Source organism: Euprymna scolopes, chromosome 20, assembly GCF_053919585.1.
Source record: "Euprymna scolopes isolate OS-2025 chromosome 20, ASM5391958v1, whole genome shotgun sequence".
Lineage (NCBI taxonomy): Eukaryota > Metazoa > Mollusca > Cephalopoda > Sepiida > Sepiolidae > Euprymna > Euprymna scolopes.
In genome coordinates, this window is record NC_136501.1 from 93,865,433 (window position 1) to 93,872,100 (window position 6,668).

The following is a 6,668-nucleotide window of genomic DNA, read 5'->3' on the forward strand; positions in this document are numbered from 1 at the left end:
TCCGTCACCGAGCAAATTAGGCACAAGGCCGATTTTTAATGTGAGGAGTGAAGGGAGGGGGAAGGGGAAAAGGGGGCCAGCTCCCGAGAGGTGGGAAATGGGAGCTGGTTAAAGGTCAGACATGTGGGGTTACCCCCACATCTGGTCTTTGCTAGTCATAGCTAGTCCTAGCTAGTCATAGCTTGCAGTATCTGCCGGAACAGATGGTATTTATTTGCTCCCTCACCGAGCAAATTAGGCACAAGGCCGATTTTTAATGTAAGGAGTGAAGGGAGGGGGAAGGGAAAAAAGGGGACCAGCTCCCGAGAGGTGGGAAATGGGAGCTGGTTAAAGGTCAGGCATGTGGGGTTGCCCCCACATCTGGTCTTTGCTAGTCATAGCTAGTCATAGCTAGTCATAGCTTGCAGTATCTGCCGGAACAGATGGTATTTATTTGCTCCCCCACTGAGCAAATTAGGCACAAGGCCGATTTTTAATGTGAGGATAAAACCAACTCCCCTACAAGTAGGCAAAAAGGGTGCACTCTGGTTACCAAAAATAATAATTGTCCCAGTATAGAGGGTTTCCCCTCCATTGACTGGTACAAATTATCTTAAGTGCAGTATCTGCCGGAACAGATGGTATTTATTTGCTCCCCCACTGAGCAAATTAGGCACAAGGCCGTTTTTAATGTGAGGTAAAAACCAGCTCCCCTAAAAGTAGACAAAAAGGGGGGCACTCTGGTTACCAAAAATAATAATTGTCCCAGTATAGAGGGTTTCCCCTCCATTGACTGGTACAAATTATCTTAAGTGCAGTATCTGCCGGAACAGATGGTATTTATTTGCTCCCCCACCGAGCAAATTAGGCACAAGGCCGATTTTTAATGTGAGGAGTGAAGGGAGGGGAAAGGGAAAAAGGGGACCAGCTCCCGAGAGGTGGGAAATGGGAGCTGGTTAATGGTCAGGCATGTGGGGTTGCCCCCACATCTGGTCTTTGCTAGTCATAGCTAGTCATAGCTATTCATAGCTTGCAGTATCTGCCGGAACAGATGGTATTTATTTGCTCCCCCACTGAGCAAATTAGGCACAAGGCCGTTTTCAATGTGAGGTAAAAACCAGCTCCCCTAAAAGTAGGCAAAAAGGGGGCACTCTGGTTACCAAAAATAATAATTGTCCCAGTATAGAGGGTTTCCCCTCCATTGACTGGTACAAATTATCTTAAATGCAGTATCTGCCGGAACAGATGGTATTTATTTGCTCCCCCACCGAGCAAATTAGGCACAAGGCCGATTTTTAATGTGAGGAGTGAAGGGGTGGGGAAGGGGAAAAGGGGACCAGCTCCCGAGAGGTGGGAAATGGGAGCTGGTTAAAGGTCAAGCATGTGGGGTTGCCCCCACATCTGGTCTTTGCTAGTCATAGCTAGTCATAGCCTGCAGCATCTGCCGGAACAGATGGTATTTATTTGCTCCCCCACTGAGCAAATTAGGCACAAGGCCGTTTTTAATGTGAGGTAAAAACCAGCTCCCCTAAAAGGGGTCACTCTGGTTACCAAAAATAATAATTTTCCCAGTATAGAGGGTTTCCCCTCCATTGACTGGTACAAATTATCTTAAGTGCAGTATCTGCCGGAACAGATGGTATTTATTTGCTCCCCCACCGAGCAAATTAGGCACAAGGCCAATTTTTAATGTGAGGAGTGAAGGGAGGGGGAAGGGAAAAAAGGGGACCAGCTCCCGACAGGTGGGAAATGGGAGCTGGTTAAAGGTCAGACATGTGGAGTTGCCCCCACATCTGGTCTTTGCTAGTCATAGCTAGTCATAGCTTGCAGTATCTGCCGGAACAGATACTACACTTTGATCTTGGACAAAAGGCCAAGAGGCGGACCATAGATTGTAGCTCAGACGAACACTTGCCATGAAAATACCGAGAAAGCAGAGACAGACTTTTTTCTTCCTTTCGAATTAGTCATCTGGGCAAATTATTGAACGTAGTATATAATATTCAGTAGAGGATTGATTCAATAATCTGCATAAATAAAGATATTATGTAAAAACGTATTATATGACTGGACAACAGAATTACTGATTATTTATACACTGGTATGGCTTGACGTGAACAATGTATCAATGTAGATTTTGGAATTTCGTATAGATTGATCAGTTCGACATTTAAGTTCCGGGTTAGATAAAACATAGCTTAATATGGTCGGAGATTATATCTACCGAAACACTTTGGGTATAATCTCAAATACTAGAACGGTAGTTTACATAATTCAAAGGATACAGTGGTTTAATTATTTTCACATATGATCTGTTCTTTCCTAGAAACGGAACCGAGTTAGTTAATACAAAAAAAAATTAGTGTTCGCGATTTAAGGTTATAATCAATATATATATATATATATATATATATATATATATATATATATATATATATATGTGTGTGTGTGTGTGTGTGTGTGTGTGTGTATATATATATAAAAGCGAGAATGTGTGTGTAAGAGGACACTTCTCAACCTATATACTCTTCGAATTTTGGATCTATAGACTTTAAATTTTGAATATAGTGTATTCAGGTATATGGTCAACTTTACGCTCGGTTTTAATCCAGAAAAAAGTGGTACAAAGGGGCCAACATTGAAACATTGGTAAGTGATGGCAATCGGAAGTTTGTTTCACTAATGCGCATGCCTGGATGAGTCACATGACATATTTCTTATGTCATGATTAAGCATGCTTGTAAATATTTTCTTAAGATCGTGTCCATTTGACAAAATGGTTATTGTACTTGTCTAACTGTTTTTATGTTTTGGTTTCGATCTCACCTCGAGTATATATTTTTACTTACAAGAAATGGACTGTTTAGAAAAAAAAAACTATATTCTCGCATGCACGTATTTTAGCTTCTGTACGAATATCATATTTATGCGTATTTTACCACCGGGCAACGCCGGGTAGCTAGCTAGTTTTATTATATTTCGAGTGAGAAATATTTTGAAAATAAACATTACAGAATGCTCATTTATTTGTCCTTCGTTTATTAAGTCTTTACAGCCCAAAACAAATAAACAAGATAATTTAACTATGAATAAAAAGACACACGGATACAATTTATCGCTTTTGTATATAATTCTGACTTGAAATTAATTCAATGAACGTCACTGGTTATTTCTATAACGTAACTTTATGCAATCTCCTTATACAAATTCGATTTTGATGGAAGTTATAAAAATTACTTACCCAATTTATGGATACAGTTCTACGAGATACGCAAAGTATCTAGCAGATGTATGTGTTCATAAACAACACACGATTATACAAGCGCACTTGAGCAATATCTTCGCCTTATCCACAGCTATACTTACGTCGTTTTTGTCTGAACAGATAAAAGCAGCCTTCTCCGCGTATATAGGGTGTCTCCAAAAGATGTATTAACTTTTTGAAAGACAATTTGTTTTTTGTAGTTTTAAAATCCATACAATCTTGTATATTTTTTCATTTCAGATGCAGCCAACCCTTCATAATAGGAAACGTACAACTAGCATTTGAAAAAAAATGATATTAAAGTTGTAGTAGAAGCACTAGTATGTCATGAAAATCTAAAGAATTTAATAGATAGTTTCAGAAGACTCCACACAACGCGACGTAGCTTTACTTGTATCAGAATGAACACATTAAAGTATACGGAACTATGCACAACGTCAGTAACCAACGTTCTGGAAGACCACGAACATCTACCAGCCCAAATAGACACAATCAATTAGAACACAAACAGAATGAGAGATAATATTTATCAACATCTACATTTATCTGATCTGAAATGGAACGCGTACCGTTCCAGTAGATATCTCACTACTGATGAAATTCTCTGTCTATATAAAAGCCAACTACGTCCGAAGATGGTGTACTTTTGTCACATCTGGGCAGGAGCTGCTAGAAGCAGCTTATCCTGCCTTGACAGAGTTCAAAATATACTTCGTAGCTTAGTGGGAGATGCCCTTTTCTCTTCCCTGCAACATTTGCCAACAGAAGAGACATTACGAGCCTGTATATGTTTTATTATTATTTTCATTGGTTCTCATCTGAGCTCCAATCTCTGGACGCCCATTGCCAATCTTTCATGAAAAAACTCGTCTTGCTGAAATCACTATCAATAATTTTCTCCACTCTTTATCTGTGCCTAAATCAAAACGTAGATTCCATGAACAAAGCTTTTTTTCTAAGAACTGCACGCCTATGTAACTGTCTTCTATTTGTCTGCTTGCAAGCTGACTACAACTTGGTTGTCTTCAAGTCCAACATAAACAAATTCTTGATGAACCGCCTCCTTAAGTAATCCCATTTACCAAATTTCCATTACTAACGATTACTAAAATATTATCCCATTGACTACTGTACATTATAAAACCCTTATTCTCAAGTGGCCTCCGGGCCTTTATAAGTGGTGACTCTTATGTAAAAGAAATATATGAAAATAAATAGTGACTTATTTATTTTACTTATCAATTTAACTCCTTAGGATTGTATGTTTGGCAAGACATGTACTCACACACAAAATTCACGAGTAATAGAAGGTCACAGAGTCAGTCAATCTTTTTTAGACACCCTGTATTTCTGCTTCCTGAAACAAACTGCCAGTGGAGTTCATAATAATACCTTTGCTATGCAGGTTTACAGTCGTCTTTTGACTGTATATAAATGCATTAAATCTAATTTTTTTTTAACATGACTTATTTTAATGTTTTCTGACCAGAAAAGTATCCGTCGAGAAGTATCCGTTAGAATTCCACGAAATAACAAATATATTCAATCAATAAATATGAAAATATGAAATAGAATCTATATTTTCTGGATATTTATTTTGACATAGGCATCACCACATTATCAAGGCCAAGAGGCCACTCAATGATAAGGGTTAAAGTAGAAATTGGACAATATAGTAATCATTAGTAATGAAAATTTGGTAAATTTGATAACTTATATGGAACGGCTCATCAAGAACTTATTCACGTTAGACTTGAAGACAACCATATTGTAGTCAGCCGGAAAGCATATAGTTATATATATATATAAGGACAAGTAGTTAATAAAACATGTTAAAAAACACTTTGGAAAAGAGTTAAAAACATATCTAATTTTAAAATGAAGCACAAAATACGTGGATGGTCTTTAATCCGCGGAGTTTCGAAAAATACATTCCTTCTCATCAGAGGGTAGGATTTAGAAAAATGCGGGATCGGATTTTGCTTGCAAAAGCCTTTAATGAAACTACAAGTAAATCATGAATCTTACTTGGTAACAAATATTGAAGCAAGTAAATAGGGTGAAGAAAAAGGTGATTTCATGATTATTTTTATTACATTTTCATCCCAACAAGGTACATTGCAACTTTGGTGTGGGGGGATACTATTAGGGGTAACATCTACTGGTGTACTATGTGGGGATTTGGGCAGCAATATATCTGTTCACGTTACGCTTGAACTTCTGCACGTCAGAACAGTTGGGGAAGCAGGGGCCTGGAATGGAATTCCAAGGTCTAGCGGTGCTGGGGAAAAAAACTACTGGCGTAGAAATATCTTTTACATCTAGGGATCTCTACTGTGTTGAGGTGAGATGCATGATCAGCGTTCTCAAGTGGGCTGTCGGCATTCGTTATACAATCATCGGGAACTGTGGTTAAAAACAGATCTAGAAGTAATGCTTATATGTGGTTTACTATTATATGAAACTGACAATATACAATGGCAGAAGAAGTATCAAAGAACAAAACTGATTGCGATAAAGTCACTCACCACGAAACAAGGGCGGGGTCCCAGGGTGGAAACCCTATAAACGCCCAAACCATTTTACGTAGGGCTAGTAAAATTGTCAAAATAACCCACCTTGTTGAGGGTAGGGTTTTGACAAGTTACACAACTTACCCCCACCAACATGGTTGCGGTCCTAGGGGAGTCACACAACTGAAAACCCTGCGGAAGCTCATAACGTTTTATTTACACTCGTGAATTACCAAATATGAGAGGATAGCCCATCAAAGTGTGGGAGTGCTTTTGACGGGTAACACCGATCACCCCCCCACCAACAATGGCGGGGCCCCAGAAATATCACTTATAAATGGGAACCCTAAGCATGCTCACACCGTTTGATGTAGAGCTACCGATATGTCATGAAAACCCCACCATAGATAAGGGAAGGTTTTTACGTGTTACATCGCGAACTTACACCAAATGATGTAGGACCTCATATGGAGGCACTAATAACGGGGGACCTTTGTTAGTTTCCATGCGTTTGTGTTTGTCAATAAGCCAACGACTGCCCCCTTATGTTTGTTTTAGGGGATTATTTTTGCTTTGATAGCACAAAAGCTTTAACCAATCTCTTTACACCCACACCCTTTCCTATAACCTAGCATCCTTTTATAAATAAGAATCCATTTTTTGAAGACACATTTTGTAACCCAGTCTAAGACAAGTACTTCTGCTAATAATGCAAAAAAAAATAAATGAACCTACGGTGAAGTTAATCCATTAATAATCTATTTATATCCTCTCTCTCTCTCTCTCTCTCTATATATATATATATATATATATATATAAAATGAACTCATTTTTCCCCTCTGATTTTGACCTTAATAGGATTAAAAATCAAGACATTTCATGCAAATGTATTATGCACAAACTGCAGCACA